The sequence below is a fragment of the Pseudonaja textilis genome, chromosome 5, assembly GCF_049901715.1.
Source record: "Pseudonaja textilis isolate UNSWEBS1 chromosome 5, rPseTex1.2, whole genome shotgun sequence".
Taxonomy (NCBI): Eukaryota; Metazoa; Chordata; class Lepidosauria; order Squamata; family Elapidae; genus Pseudonaja; species Pseudonaja textilis.
This window is the reverse complement of record NC_141994.1, coordinates 25,359,075-25,376,214: the sequence shown is the minus strand read 5'-3', so window position 1 is coordinate 25,376,214 and position 17,140 is coordinate 25,359,075.

Sequence of the window (17,140 nt, the reverse complement as noted above, 5' to 3'; positions counted from 1 at the left end):
CCTAACCTCTTTCTCCATGTTGAAAAAGGAAGCATTTATCAATAATGGCATCAACAGTAACACACCCTCCCTGGAGATGATCATTTAGTAGCTTCAACTGTGGTCAATTTAATGACAGGCAAAAGTTGCTCACTTAGGTAATTTTCAGAACACCTGTTTACAGAGAGATCCTATCAACTCTCCATTTGTTCTTTCAACATGTATAAAGTTCTACTTGCCTTCTGCAGCCCTGCTGGTTTCTCATTTTTGCTGGTGTCCTACATATCGTGTTTTTGTGCAGTAGCGACAGAGGAGGCATTCAGCAGGCTCTGGAGAACTGGTAGAGGAAATTTTGAGTAGTTTGGAGAACCGACAAGTACCACCTCTGATTGGCCCCGCCCTCGTCTATTCTTTGCCTCCCATTTTGTTGCCCTGCACAGGAGAATGAAGCTGGAATGCAGGTTAGTGGGGTGGGGAGGGAATGGAGATTTTGCAGTATCTCTTATGCCCTTGTTGGAATCCGATTCTGAGGGGGAGATTAAGTAGCTAACAGGGAGTGGGAGTGTGGATCCAGTGGCTGTGGAAGAAACTGGGAAAGGGCACAGTCCGGCTGGGCATTCAGAGGAAAACCCAGGGCCATCCCATCTCCATCCTAGGGCATGCAGGGAGGAATGGAGAAGGGAACAACATGGCTTACAGGAGAGGAAAGGGCCCTGATCCCCTTCATGGGCTGCAGCTGGGAAGACTGTTTAAAAGGGCAAATTGTGAATGGCAAAATTGCTGGAAGCAAAGCATGCATTATCTTTGTCAAGGCTTAGCTGGGTTTTGGCATCCTACCAACTGTGGGTGCTGCATTATCTGTTGGAAGTCTGCAATTTATCATCCTGGTTTGTCATGTTAATTACTTCAGCTGTTGTTTTTTAAAATTTCTAATTATCTTTACTTTGGGTTCGGACTGCATTTCTTCCCTTCATAGACTGTTTTGGGAAGCGTTTGGTCTCCAGTCAAGGATAATTGGACATTGGGGGCCAAATTGGAGGCATTAAAGGGAATTTATCTACTTTGGTGACTTTGTTATTTTTGTGCCACACCCCAGCTCATCACAGTATCCATCCCCCAGAAGTGAGGAGGGAATGGAGATTTTGCAGTATCCTTCCCCTGCCATGCCTACCAAGCCATGCCCACCAAGCCACTCCCACAGAACCGGTAGCAAAAAATTTTGAATCCCACCACTGAACAGGGAAACGAATGGATTGGGGTACAGACATCCTGGGAATGAGGATGGTTTGTAGAGAAAATGAAGGTATAGAGAGGTAGATAAAATAGAACACACTAGATTTGATTTGGGTTTTTTTTCCTTTGATCCCCTTCCTCAAATTTCTTTGCTTCTCTTTCTTACTCTTCCTTCCCCTTCCATAATGTTATTTATTGATTAAATGTATATGCGACTTGTCTCACTATCGATTTTTTTAATTTAATATCTTTATTTTTGTAACACAACAGTCTTTAATCATTTTTTTTTAAAGAAAGGAATGGTCGTTCGAAATATATGATCTTTCTCTTCTTTTAAGAAGAGGTTGGGCAGCTGTTTGTCTGAAATGGTAGAAAGTTTCCTGCTTGAGCAGGGGTTAGACTAGAAGACCTTCAATGTCCCTTCCAACTCTGTTATTCTATTATTATGGAAAAGACAATATTTTCTCCCAGTTAAAGGATGCACAATCTTAGGAAAAGACCATGATATGATATAATATATGATATGATATATGATATGATACGATCAGTGGTGGGATTAAAAAAAAATCACTACTGGTTCTGTGGGCATGGCTTGGTGGGCGTGGCAGGGAAAAGACACTGTAAAAACTCCAGTCAGAGGTGGTATTTGCGGGTTCTCCGAACCACTCACAATTTTTGCTACTGGTTCTCTAGAACTGGTCCAAACCGACTGAATACCACCTCTGGATACGATATCTAGTGAATTCATTGATAAACCAGTGATGAATATAATATCTAGATTTTTTCTTTTCCCTTTGTATTTCAGTTTGTACTTTTAACTTTTTTTTTCAGTTTTCTTTTTTCTCAAGAATGAAGACAGTTTTGTTACAAACATAAAGATACCGCCCCTCTAACACTCAAAGGGTACGCATACTCACACAATTAGGGTATTTTTAATATATGTGTATCCCCATTTGGGGGCTATTGATATACACTTTTTTTATCTAGTGTCCATATTCTGAAAATTTTAGAAAATCTGTTCATTGGGGAGAATAGAATCCAATGATAGAAATAACTAATTATTATGTGAGCCTAGGGTGAGAACAAGGTTTCCCATTGGTGTGAAGGAAGCCTCCCTTTCCAGAACATTTATGGCTGAAATTTCCTTCTGAAATATAGATCATAGAATATAATAGTCTATATAATTTCAGACAAATGGCTGACCAGTCTCTTCTTAAAAACTTCCAGTGATGGAGCCCCCACAATTTCTGAAGGCAAGTTATTCCACTGGTTAATTGTTCTCACTGTCAGAAAACTTATCCTCATTTCTAGGTTGCTTCTCTACTTGATTAGTTTCTATCCATGATTTCTTGTCTTGCCTTCACAGTATCAACAGTAGAGACCTTCAAATTTTATCATATCACAAGACCTAAAATGGACAGCTAACATCAAAAATGTCATCAAAAAAGCACAACAAAAATTGTTCTTTCTGCGCCAACTCAGAAAGCTCAAACTGCCCAAGGAGCTGCTGATCCAGTTCTACAGAGGAATGATGGAGTCTGTCATCTGCACCGCTATGACTGTCTGGTTTGGCTCTGCAACCCAACAGGACAGACACAGACTTCAGAGAGTAATTAGGACTGCAGAAAAAACAATGGCTACCAACCTGCCTTTCATCAAGGACCTGTATACTGCACCCCGAGTTAAAAAGAAGGCTGTGAAAATATTTACAGACCCCTCACATCCCCAACACAAACTGTTTCAACTCCTTCTCTCAAAACAACGCTATAGAGCACTGCATGTCAGAACAATTAGACACAAGGCCAGTTTTTTCCTGAACTCCATTATTCTGCTAAACAAATAATTCAAACTATTTACAAAGTCTGCATTACTATTACTATTAATCCTCCCATCCTTCCTTTCACCCATCTCCACCCACTTATGACTGTATGACTGTAACTTTGTCGCTTTATCCTTACCATTTATATTGACTGTTTCCTAGTATGATTTGATTGCTTATTGTACCCTATGACTATTATTAAGTGTTGGACCTGATGATTCTTGACTCTTGACAAATGTATCTTTTATGTTCACTGAGAGCATTTGCACCAAGACAAATTCCTTGTGTGTCCAATCACACTTGGCCAATAAAGAATTCTATTCTATTCTATTCTATTCTATTCTATTCTATTCTATTCTATTCTATTCTATTCTGTTCTGTTCTGTTCTGTTCTGTTCTGTTCTGTTCTGTTCTTCCCTGTTCTGTTCTGTTCTACTCTGTTCTACTCTACTCTACTCTATTCTGGTGCTTTGGAGAATAGATTGACCCACTCTTCTTTGTGGCAGCCCCTCAAATATTGGAACAGTGCTATTATGCCACCCCTGCTCCTTCTTTTCACTAGACTAGCCATAAGAGTTAAATGCCCTGCACCAGGAGAAAGTTCATGTCAGGAAAACGGAGTTAGGTTATATAGTACAATGGTTGATGCATTGTTACATCGTGATAGTATCATCAACACATTGTCTACTCAGAAAATACCCACATTTTCTGAATTCCTGCTTGGCCCATTAGCTGCCTTCCTTGGGAGGGGATGGGTTGTATTCACGGAAGAGATTATCTCCGCTTCGTGGCTGCACCTTTTTTGTGCATATTGGAAATGGGTGAAGAAATGGCCCTTCTGTTTTGGAGAACAAAGGCTTTCTCACCCATGCCAGTGTATTAAAGTTCAGGCCATCTGGAAAAAGCATCATCAGAAGAATAATAATAAAAAATTACGTAAAAATAGCCCTCCAATATCATATGAGTCTAAGAAAATGGTAATCGTGGGGGCTAAAAGAGAGACCAAAACTGGTTTGGCCAATATTCCAAGTGTGGTTTTACGAAGGCCTTTTACACATGCTATTGAAACTTTTCCTGATATTGATTCTGTCCCCCTTTTTTTAATGCAGCCTGATTGCATTGGCTTTTTTGCCAGCTGCTGGCTCATATCTAGTCTTAAGCAACATTTAAAAAGATGTTGAGACTCTGGAGAGAGTGCAGAGAAGAGCAACAAAGATGATTAGGGGACCAGAGGCTAAAACATATGATAGATAGAGATAGAGATAGAGATAGAGATAGAGATAGAGATAGAGATAGAGATAGAGATAGCTAGCTAGCTAGCTAGATAGATAGATAGATAGATAGATAGATAGATAGATAGATAGATAGATAGATAGATGATAGATAGATATAGATATCGATTGATAGATAGATATAGAGATAGATAGAGACAGAGATTATAGATAGATAGATAGAATATATATATATATATATATATAGAAAAAACTACCAAATCCAAAATAAAAGCCTCCCCCATCAGTGAAGAAATCCAGCAAGGAATCATACCCAGAGAAAAATCATCCAGATGCCCCAAGCTTTATGGTCTCCCCAAAATACACAGAGAAGGAACCCCACTCAGACCAATAGTCAGCTCCATAGGCTCACCTCTACAAAACCTGGCCAAATTCCTCGCCAAACAACTACAACCCTATGCAGAATCCATCAACTCACACGTAAGAAACTCATTCCAGTTCATCGAGATCATAAAGAAACAAAACTTACAACCTAGCGACCTACTAGTAAGCTTCGATGTCATATCCCTCTTCACCCAAGTGCCAATAAAAGAAGCCTTGACAGCCATCCAAAACAAATACAACCCCCCCAAGCACATCCTAGATCTCACCAACCACTGCCTATCCAATACATACTTCACCTACAATGGACAAAAATACAAACAAATAGAAGGAGCACCCATGGGATCACCCCTCTCACCTGTCATCGCAAACCTCTACATGGAACACTTTGAAACACAAGCTCTAGAAAATACGACCACAAACCCAAACTCTGGCTCAGATACGTAGATGACACCTTCATAATCTGGCCACACGGGAAAGAAAAACTGAACAACTTCCTCACATACCTCAACAGCCTACACCCCAAAATACAATTCACCATGGAAACAGAAGCCAACAATCAACTCCCCTTCCTAGATGTCTTGGTATACAAAAGATCCAATGGCTCCCTAGGACACACCATCTACCAGAAGAAAACACATACTAACCGCTATCTACATGCACTCTCACACCACCACCCAGCACAGATCAATTCAGTAGCCAAGACACTCATCTCCAGAACAAAATGCTTAGCCGATGAACAACACCAAAAACCGAACTACACACTCTCACCAACGTACTTACAGCCAATGGATTCCAAAGAAAGAAGATTACCCACCTAATCCAAAAAGAAACCCCAACCAAAATCCAAGACAGAGAACAAGAAAACGGCAAAGCCCTCCTCCCATATATAAAAGGCACTACAGACAAAATTAGCAAGATCCTCCAAAAAACACAACATCAAAACAGCATTCTGCACAAACAGAAAAATATCCACCATCCTAAGAAACCCCAAAGACAAAATTGAATTAGAAAACCAAGGAGTATACTGAAATCCCTGCACTGCCTGCCCTACCACATACATTGGACAAACTAACAGAAGAATAAGTGCACGCATTGAAGAACATAAGAACTCAATCAAAAAAGAAGAAACGACCTCTTCCCTGGTCCAACACCTCAAAGCCACAGGACATGAAATTGATTTTAAAAATACCAGAACTATCGCCAAACCGAACACTTCAACAGCAGAATAATCAGAGAAGCCATAGAGATAGAAAAACGCCCACACAGCATGAACAAACGAGATGACACCTCCGCCTTCCAGCCATTTGGAAACCCGCCCTCATGAACAGGCAGTACCTAACATGAAGAAGGACACCAGACCCACACCCATGAGAGCCACACAAGATGCCACCACCACACTTCCATATAGAAAACAGACTCCCACCCATTCAGAAAATGAGACACGACCATGGACCAGAAGCTGCACTGCAGCTGCATCACTACCCACTTCAAACCCCTCTGAGCCATACATGGAAGCAAACCGACACCCACTATGAAGATGCAGCAGGACCACGTACTAGAAGCCAAACAGCAAGATCACAACTCACCAGCTCAAATCCCCAGCAACTAAGACTAACCTGAGCACAACCAAGCCCCCACCTGAACAGAACACGCCTCCAACCAATCAGAACACGGCTAACCCCCAACCAATCAGAACACAGCCAAACCCCTACCAATGAGAACACACCCCACCCAATCAGAACACAGCCAAGCCCCCACCCAATCAAGTCCCACCCCACTGGCAGTTAAAAGGAGGAAGCAGCTGCAATCTCACATTACTCTGAGAAGCACAGAGCCGGAGACAGAAGCCTGAAGATGATGAATGAGACTTCATCGAAACGTTGCCTAGATACTTGAATCTTACGCGGAGAAAACCGAACAACCAAAGATCCATATATATATATATATATATATATATATATATATATATATATATATATATATATATATATATATATATATATATATTCGTAGATTTTCATGGGTACAGGTATGCAGGTCTTGGCATGTTCAGGTCTTTTCCCATGTAAGATTGAGAGCATCTTGGCAACGTTTCGACAAGGTCCCACTCACCATCTTTAGGCTGCTGCTTTCGGCTTCGAGCTTGTGTGAGCAAAGAGTGATCAGAGCTGCCATCTCCCTATATATACTGGTGGGGAGGTTGGCTGTGTTGTCATTTCTTGATTGGTTGATGGATTTGATGTTTGCAGATTGGCTGGCTTTTTCGTAAGAACATGTGTGGCTGAGGTATTGGCTGTGTATCTATCAGCCTCCTGTGTTGTAATGACCTGGGTAATGGGTTGTGTGATGACCTTCTGAGTTCTATTGTTTTGACATCCTGGGTCAAACGCACCAGCCTGAAGATGGCGACTGAGACCTTGTCGAAATGTTGCCAAGATGCTCTCAATCTTACACAGGAAAAGACCCAAACATGCCAAGACCTGCATAGATAGATAGATAGATAGATAGATAGATAGATAGATAGATAGATAGATAGATAGTTTACTTTACTTTATTGTCACTGCACCTCGAACAATGAAATCAAACACCATCTTCAGTGCATATTATGACCATGAAAATAAACACAAACACACATCCTTCACACATTGGACCAGAACCCCCCGACACCACACCAACACTGCACTATACAGCAGAATTCAAAAGAGCTACTGCCCTGGGATAGAAGCTGTTTTTTAGCCTATTTGTCTTTGCTTTTATTATTCTGTACGGGCTGCCAGATGGTAAAAGTTCAAAAAAGGGTTCCCAGGATGAGATGGATCATTGAGAATGTTTTGAACTTTCTTAAGGCAGCAGGAGTTATAAAGCTCTTCCAAATAGGGGAGATGGCAACCCATGATCCTCTGGGCAATGACGTTAACCCTCTGGAGTGCTGTCCTATCTGCCACTGTACAATTGGCAAACCATAGAGAGGTGCAGTATGTTAAAATGCTCTCTATGGTGCAGCAGTAGAAGGTCACCAGCAGTTTTCCATTCAGTTGTTGTTTTCTGAGAAGCCTCAGGTAGTATAATCTCTGCTGGGCCCTTTTTGACCAGGGCTGCAATGTGAGCACCCCCAGGTCAGGTCCTCTTTTAGGGTAACACCCAGAAACTTAAAACTGGCCACTTGTTACACTCAGTCTCCATTGATAAGCAAAGGCTGGATGTCTGATCTGCTCCTTCTATAGTCCAATATGGTCTTATTATAGTCCTTGGTCTTACTGGTGTTGAGGACCAAGTTATTATCTCCACATCACGAAAGCAACCAATCCACCTCATCTCAGTAGGCAGATTCATCCCCCTTGGAGATGAGTCCCATCATTAATAGATATCGATATACAGATATAAATATATAGAGACAGAGATAGATAGATTTTATACGTGTGTGTGTGTGTGTGTGTGTGTGTGTGTGTGTGTGTGTGTGTGTGTGAGAGAGAGAGAGAGAGAGAGAGAGAGATTTGCCTATAGGCCATATTTGTACAGGTACAAACACATATTACCAATAAACTTCCAAACAAACCATTTAAAATGGGAGTAGGGTAAAATACAATAGTTATAGAATAAAATACAATAATTTAATATATAAATTTGTAAAATAGAATAAAATGACATAAAATTAAAATTATATTTCTGTATCACCCCCGCAATCTACCCCAATCAAGACCACATATGCTCATCTCGATTTTCTATTTCTAAGAATACACCTATCAATACATCATCAGGATTAAAGTTGATTTTTTTTTAAAAAAATGATGTTCTTTAGGTGTTCTTTTGCAGTTCATTAGAAATGGAGAGCGGGTTACACCCATTTCTCATGTCCTCCTGCTATAATTGCAGCTTGTTTTCTTCTTGTCAACGGAAACACTTATATCCTCTTTCACTTAGCCTTGAAAACTTCCTTTTTAATGACTTCCCTTTTCTTTCTTCTTTATAAATTGGTCAGCATCTAGGGAATCTTAATATGTCGGACAATGTAAACTTCAAAAATCCAAGCTCCCCACCCTCCTTTTCCATCTCTGACAATAATAATGAGGAGGAGGAGGAGGAGGATTCTTTGTTGGCATCCAAAATCCTCCGATGTTTTTAAATGATAAGGTGGGTTTACCTGGGAATAATGCATAGCTTATTTTTTAGTATAGATTACTTCAAATCCAAAAAATAATGTTGGACCTGGAGTGGAGTAGAGTAGGGTAGAGTAGGGTATGGAAGGAGAGGAGAGGAGAGAAGAAGAGAAGGGAAGGGAAGGGGAGGGGAAAAGGAAAGGGAAAGGGAAAGGGAAGAGAATTCTTTATTGGCCAAATGTGCTTGGATACACAAGAAATTGGTCTCCTGTGCATAAGCTTACAATGTACATATAAACAGCAAGGTCATACATAGGTCACCAGCTATAGTTACAATAATTAATCATACATTATGAATAGAAAAGGATAAATCAAAAGAAACCAATAAGAGAAGATAGTAGGAAAAATGAGACAGTGAGACAGTGCTGTGGGGAATTAAGTGTTGAGCGTAATGATGGCACAGAAGAAAAAACTATCTATGTGCCTGGTTGTTTTGGCATACAACACCCTATGGCATCGTCCCGAGGAAGAAGTGGAAACACTTTATGTCTTAGATGTGAGGGGTCTGTAAATATTTGCTCAGCCCTCCTTCTGACCCATGTAGTATACAAGTCCTCAGCGAAAGGCAGGCTTGTTGCAATGTTTGTTTGTTTTTTTTTTTTTTTTTTTGCAGTCCTAACTATCCATTGAAGTCACTGTTTGTCCTTGTTTGATTGCTGGGCCCATTCATAATTCACAAATTAGCTCTTTCACCCACTAAGTCATTAGGGCCGTCAATTCGCCTGTGCAATTTAAAGGGGAAATCTCTTCACCATACCATGGGCGGAGGGAAATCCATTTCCATTATCCAGTAATCAATTCCCATGTTCTTGGGCATGTACTCCAAAGGACTAGGGGTGTTTGCAAATATTAAACTCCGTCTCAAAGTCCAATTAATGTAATTACTTCTTCCTCAGAACATCGCAATTTCAGAACATTGCAAAAACATATGTTCTGGCATCCGTGAGGAGTCTGTGTTTATTCAAGCCTTTCTACTACAATGCTTGTTTGTATAAACAGAGGCACAGAATCAAATTCAGGTGAAGTTTTAATACCGCATTATAAAGCCTTAGTAAGGCCACACCTGGAATCCTGCATCCAGGTTTGGTCACCACATTACAAAAAAAAAAGATGTTGAGGATTTGGGGGGAAAAGTGCAAAGAGCGATGAAGATGATTAAAGGCCTGGAGAATTAAACATAGGAAGAAGCAATTGCAGGATTGGGGTGTGGCCAGTCTAGAGAAAAGAAGGACTAGGAGTGACATGATAGCCATGTTCAGATATTCGAAGGGCTGCCACAAAGAAGAGGCAGTCAACTTATTTTCCAAAGCAGAAGAAAAAATGGATGGAAACTAATCAAGGAGTAGGAACAACTTGGAAATTAAGGAGAAACTTCTTAACCGTGAGGACAATTAACCAGTGGGACAGCTTGCCTCCAGAAGTTGTGGATGCTCCTTCACTGGAGGTTTTCAAGAAAATATTGGACAACCATTTGTTTGGAATGATATAGAGTTTCCTGCTTGATTGGGGGTTGGACTAGAAGACCTCCAAGGTCCCTTACTGCTCTATTCGGAATTTGAAAATTAAAATTGGTTATGACTAGCTCATTCCAATGGATTAAAAAAAGAAAAAGATTTCTCCAGTAAACAGCTAGCTGTGCAGTTTCTTAGAGATAGGAATCCTTCTTTGTTGTGCATGGAGAGCAAAACTTGCTTATTATAGAAGTAATGTGTAGAACTGAAGAAGATAAAAAGGCCCTTCCTTCATTGTTTGGGCTTTCCAGTTTTGTCTGTCTGAGAACCAGCTGACGGAAGAGGAACTCCTACAATATAATGCTTTTATATGCAATATAAGTAGAAGTAAAACAATCCATCGGAGGCACCTGTTGATTAGAGAGCCACGCAATAACAATTTGTTTAGACTGGTACACAGTTCATTCTGTTCGCATTTTAATCTGAATTTGAAGTTCATCTACCATGCACTTTACTACAGAGGCCCAAAGCCAAACTTGTTTGGAATTTTTGTCCTTCCCCAGACCTTGGGATGAACTTAATAAAATAAAGAATGTGCCCCTGCTATTTTAGATGTTTGTGTACTTAAATATCTATTTATCACTTTCTGATTAAAAATATTCAGGAAGGCTGCAATAGAAAAGTAGATCTAATTATCAAGGATGTGGTACAAGAGTTTGCAAAATTTGACTTTAATAGGCAAAATGGGATACAGCAATAGGACTTAGACTTATATACCACTTTATAATGCTCTCTCTAAGTGGTTTACAGTCAGCATGGTGATCAGGAATGGTGATCTGATGAGCTAGTGCCCCAAAGGTGCTTTTTCAAGAGGCAGATAACAGATAATCAGAGTTGGAAGGGACCTTGTAGGTCATCTAGTCCAATCCCTTGCCTAAGCAGGAGAGCCTACACCATTTCTGACAGATGGCAGCCCCGTCTCTTCTTGAAAGTTTCAAGTGATGGAGCTCCCACAACTTCTGAAGGCAACTTCTGTTCCACAGGTTGATTGTTCTCACTGTCAGAAAGTTTCTCCTTATTTCGAGGTTGAATCTCTCCTTGTTCAGTTTCCATCCATTGTTCCTTGTCTGGCCTTCGGGTGTTTTAGAAAATAGCTTGACCCCTTAATAGTTTGACCCCCTCCTCTCTGTGACAGCCTCTCAAATATTGGAAGACTGCTCTCCTGTCTCCCCTGGTCCTTCTCTTCGCCAGGCCCAGTTCCTGCAACCATTCTTCATATGTTTTAGCCTCCAGTCCTCTAATCATCCTGGTTGCTCTTCTTTGTACTTGGATGGTTGAGAATCCCTATAGATGTTTTAGCTATGTAATTTGGGAGGACACCTTTCAAATGGTGTGGGAGTACAAACAGATTTCCAGGGGGAAAAAATGTCGACTACACTACAGGAACCATTTGCATTACTCAGATGACCCTGAAGATACAAATAAACCTCCATGTGGCCACAACTCTAAATAGAGTCTCAGCATCTTTGTTTATAGTATGGCGACCAAAATTGGATGCAACATTTTAGGCGTGGTCTTACTAAGGCTTTATAGAGTGGTATTAGTACCTCCCTTGATCTCGATTGCATCCCTCTCTTAATGCAATTTAGGATTGCATTGGCTTTTTTGTCTGCTGCTGCACACTGGTGGCTCACATTTAGCTGGTTGTCCACTAAGACTCCAAGATCCCTGTCACAGTTACTGCTATTAAGCCTGGTTTCACCCAATCTATATTTGTACTTTCAGTTTTTCTTGCCTAAGTGTAGGACTTTACTTTTTTCTACATTGAATTTCATTTTGTTAGATAGGGCTCAGGGTTCAAGTCTGTCAAGATCCATCTGGATCTTGAGCCTATTTTCTTGGGTGTTAGCTATTCCTGCCAGCTTAGTATCATCTGCAAATTTGGTAAGTTCCCCTTCTATTCCCTCATCTATGTCGTTAATGAAGATATTGAAGAGTACTGGGCCTAAGACAGAACCTTGTGGCATCCCACTACTTCCTTCCTTCCATGTAGACTTAGACCCATTAAGGAATACTCATTGAGTAAAGTTTATCAGCTAGATGCAAATCCATCTGGTGGTGGTACTATCTATCCCACTTTTTTCTACCTTACCAAAAAGTAGGTTGTGGTCTAGTTTGTTGAATGTCTTGCTGAACTCTAAGAACATTATGTCCACAGTACTTTGCTGGTCTACTAATTTAGTCACTATGTTGAAGAATGTAATAAGATTGGTTTGGCATGATCTGCTTTTAACAAACCCGTGCTGACTGCTAGGCAACTGGATTTTCTTTGTTTTTCCTTGAAGATATTTTGCTTCTCATCCAAGAAACATCTTTAGCTCTGGAGGTGCTGTTGTTTATAGTCTGATGCTCTCTCTTAGTCTTTTATGATAACAAACATCAATTCTTGGACTTCCTGAACGTTTTGTTTTTTAATTTCTTTTTAATGGTTTCTTTGCATGTCACCCTGAATGACAACACATGAGGTGGGCAGCCATAATAGAATAGAATAGAATTATTTATTGGCCAAATGTGATTGGACACACAAGGAATTTGTCTTCGGTGCATGTGCTCTCAGTGTACATAAAGAAAAACTAAAGTATATCCATCAAGAATCATAAGGTACAACACTTAGTGATAGTCATAGGATACTAAACAGCAATCAAATCATACCAGGAAACAATAAAAACAATATAATTTGTAAAGATACAAGTAGCATAACTAACTAACCTGCATTCCAGCTCCGTTCTCCTGTTCAGGGCAACTAAATGGGAGGCAGAGAATAGATGGGGCAGGGCCAGTCAGAGGTGGTACTTGCCAGTTCTCCGAACTACTCCAAATTTCTGCTACTGGTTCTCCAGAACTGGTCAGAACCTGGGGAAAGCGTTCAGGAAAAAACTGTCCTTGTGTCTAATTGTTCTGGTGTGCGGGGCTCTATAGCGTCGTTTTGAGGGTAGGAGTTAAAACAGTTTATGTTGGGATGTGAGGGGTCTGTAAATATTTTCACAGTCCTCTTTTCAACTCAGGGTGCAGTATACAAGTCCTCAATGGAAGGCAGGTTGGTAGCCACTGTTTTTTCTGCAATCCTAATTACTCTCTGGAGTCTGTGTCTGTCCTGTTGGGTTGCAGAACCAAACCAGACAGTCATAGAGGTGCAGATGACAGACTCAATCATTCCTCTGTAGAACTAGATCAGCAGCTCCTTGGGCAGTTTGAGCTTTCTGAGTTGGCGCAGAAAGAACATTTTTTGTTGTGCTTTTTTGATGACGTTTTTGATGTTAGGTGGCCATTTTAGGTTTTGTGATATGAGAGAACCTAGAAATTTGAAGGTCTCTAGTGTTGATACTGTGCTAGATGGTGGGTTGTGTACTGACCACACAAAACCCTTATAAACAGAGTAACACCAACACTGACTCTGCTGAAGATGTTACCAAGCCTGGAAATGAAATATTTGGGAAACAACCCACCAGCTTGGAGAACAAACCTCCACCTTCATCCTACACTGGATCTACAGATATTCACCACCATCACAAACTGGTCAAACTAAACTGGGAGAAGTTTTCACACAACTGCTTGAGAAGCCAAAAATAACGAAGGCTTTGGTTGTTTCACCCTGCCTAACACCAGAATTGACCTCAAATTCTTGTGTGTGGGTGTGTGGGGGTGTGTTTTGGTGATCAAGATATCTGTTCTTCCATGTAACCATTTCTCTGTATTGTTTTCTGGTCCAAAAGCCATAATGGAGATTTGTTATTGTTTTATTCTTTAGATAGCAAGCCCAGCTTGAGTGTTGATATCCTGAATGTAATACCCTTCAAGCGACTAGCATTTTAAAAACAAATCAAAACCAAAGTTGATGGGAGGAGATGTTAAGTTCTTTTCTTCCTTCTGTTGTCCCAATGTGTTGCTCACTTTATTATCTTGGCTGCCAAAAATCCATAAAACCACTGTACTCCTTTCCTGCCATCAAAGGGGTCAGCCAGATTTTGGATATGATATATATCTTCCAGTCAGTCCACTTTCCGGGCCAATAGAAAGCTGGAAGGGGGTGTGTGGGATTTCCAGTATACAAAACCAATTCTGATTAATCTGAGGACAACTGTATAGATTACTGTATAAAACCTTCCTGGTTCTTTATTAAGTTGAACCTGGTAGAAGTTTTATTCTAATGCTTTTATATGCAATGGAGGTTCTCAGTCATCCAGGTCATAGTTGTCCCAAAGGTGCTTTTTGCAAAAGGCATCTGGACTTTCTGGTTTTTCTTTGAAGACATTTCACTTCTCATCCAAGAAGCTTCTTCAGTTCTGCCTGAAGAACAAAACTGAAGAGGTTTCTTGGATGAGAAGCAAAACATCTTCAAGGAAAAACCAAGAAAGCCCTGTTGAAAAAGTACCTTGGGGACAACAAAACCTGGATGACTGACAATCTCCATGGACACTTAAATACAGCCTAATAAATCTATTGTTATGATAAGAATCAGATCTCCCCCTTACTTCAAAGAAGCAGATTTTAACTCCTTCCTTCAATCACGACCTTTGATCAATGTCTACAGAGGTTCCCAGTCATCCAGATCATGGTTGTCCTCAAAGTGCTTTTATTTCCCAAGAGGCAATTGGACTTTCTGTTTTTTCTTTGAAGACATTTTGCTTCTCATCTAAGAAGCTTCTTCAGCTCAGATATGAAATGTGAAGAGTTTTAATGTTTCTTTAGCATTCATTGTACAGGTGCTTGGCATTTATCTCCAGTTTGAATGGTTTCTATTATTTTGTCTGTTTCTGCAGGTCTTTGAGTCAAGGTTGACTAGTCTCTGCAAGCTTTTGGCCTGGTTTTTCAGAAGTGGTTTGCCCTTGCTGGCTTCCAAGGGCCAAGAGAGAGTGACTGGCTCAAGATTACCCAGCTGACTTTGTGCCTAAACCAAGACAAGAACTTGCAATCCCCAAGATTTAAGCTTGATGCTTTTCCTCACTTCATCGAGCTGTCTCTCCTTCTGTTGGGTAGGTATTGTAATTGCTTGGTTGAAATCGAGTTTTTGAGTTGAAATGGAATTTTTGAGTAGCAGTTTGCTCAAAGTTGTCTTCCACATTCTCTTTTAATCATCTGTGTAAATCTGTTTGAAGTAAAATAAATAAAATGCCCAGAGGGCAATTTAAGACTCTTTTTAATTTTCAGAAGTGTTCATGCAATTGAACAATCTATCGTCTCTGATCAAAAGCTAACTAAGAACACAAGAATACTTTTATTTTAAGCATGTTATAGCAATATAGCAATAGTATTTAGACCAATGGTGGGATTCAAAAAAAATTACTATCGGTTCTGTGGGCATGGCTTGGTGGGCATGGCAGGGGAAGGATACTGTAAAATCTCCATTCCCTCCCCACCCCACTTACCTGCTTTCCAGCTCTGTTCTCCTCTGCAGGGTAACCAAAGGAGACCCAGCCAATCCGCTGGGACTTGGGAGGAAGAGAATAGATGGGGGCAGGGCCAGTCAGAGGTGGTATTTGCTGGTTCTCTGAACTACTTAAAATTTCTGCTACTGGTTCTCAGAACTGGTCAGAATCTGCTGAATACCATCTCTGGTCTGGGTCCTCATTTTACTGACCTCAGAAGGACGGAAGGCTGAGTCAACCTTAAGCTGGTCAGGATCGAACTCTTGGCAGTGGGCAGAGTCAGCCTGCAATACTACATTCTACTCATTGCACCACCACAACTCCTACAATATTATGCCTGGATTCAAGCTGTTGGTTAGGTTGAGGAGTTCTGAGAGTTGAAGTGTACACATCTTAAAGCTGCTGAATTTGAGAAACATTGCATTAGGCAATATTTTCTCATTCTGGCCACCATTTCTGGAGGATTGTTAGATATAGCTGTCCTACTCTAAGCCTCAAATATGGGTTAGGTTATAATCTTATCTCTGTTTTGAGAATTGAACTATGAATTTTCACTTTTTTTAGGCATCTAATTTAGGCATCTATCTATCTATCTATCTATCTATCTATCTATCTATCTATCTATCTATCTATCTTTAATTCTACATTAACCAATGGCCATGAGGCTTATATCAAGGAAATCAACCATGAAGCGGTTCCTTAACCAGTCAGCTATGTGTTAGTTCTTCTTTTTAAATTTCTTGGGTGGAATGTTTTTATTTTATTTTATTTTTATTTTATTTTGGACAGGAGTAACAGCTTTCCTGTTTTTACAGCTCCGGTGAGGCACAAGCCAATGTTAGTTTTTGTTTTCATCCTGACTTGGAACACAATGCCATAATTAACTCTACCAGAAAGAGGAAATGTTTGCATTATAATGAGTTTTTCCAACTTCTTTAAAGAAAAAATAATAAATTAGGATTTTCCTGGCTTGCACTACAGCTTTTGGCCTGAGAAAGTTGAGACAAGTAAGAGGATCATGTTCACTTTTAGCAAGCTCTCTTGAGAATGTCACACTGTCACAGCTGGCTTAGGGACAGAGCATTATTTTGAACGGCTGACATAATTTCCCCTGGAATAAATAAACTCTATAATGAAAGGTACAAACATCAGTACATTGCCTGACATGCATTACCCAGAAGGCATTTTGCCAGCACAGTGATAAATGATGGTGTCAACTGGATCTCAGCTGGTGGCACACTTCAGATGAGGTCAGGTGACTGACATGAGTCATCTCATAATATGGGTAATCAGTAGAAGAGGATATTGGTAGTTCAGGGTTGAATTATGGGGCCTGTTGGAAGAAATATCCATCTAGTCCTGTTTAGTTCCAAGAAGGGAGAAAGACATTGGAAACATAACAGATAACAGATAATCAGAGTTGGAAGGGACCTTATAGGTCATCTAGTCCAACCCTCCA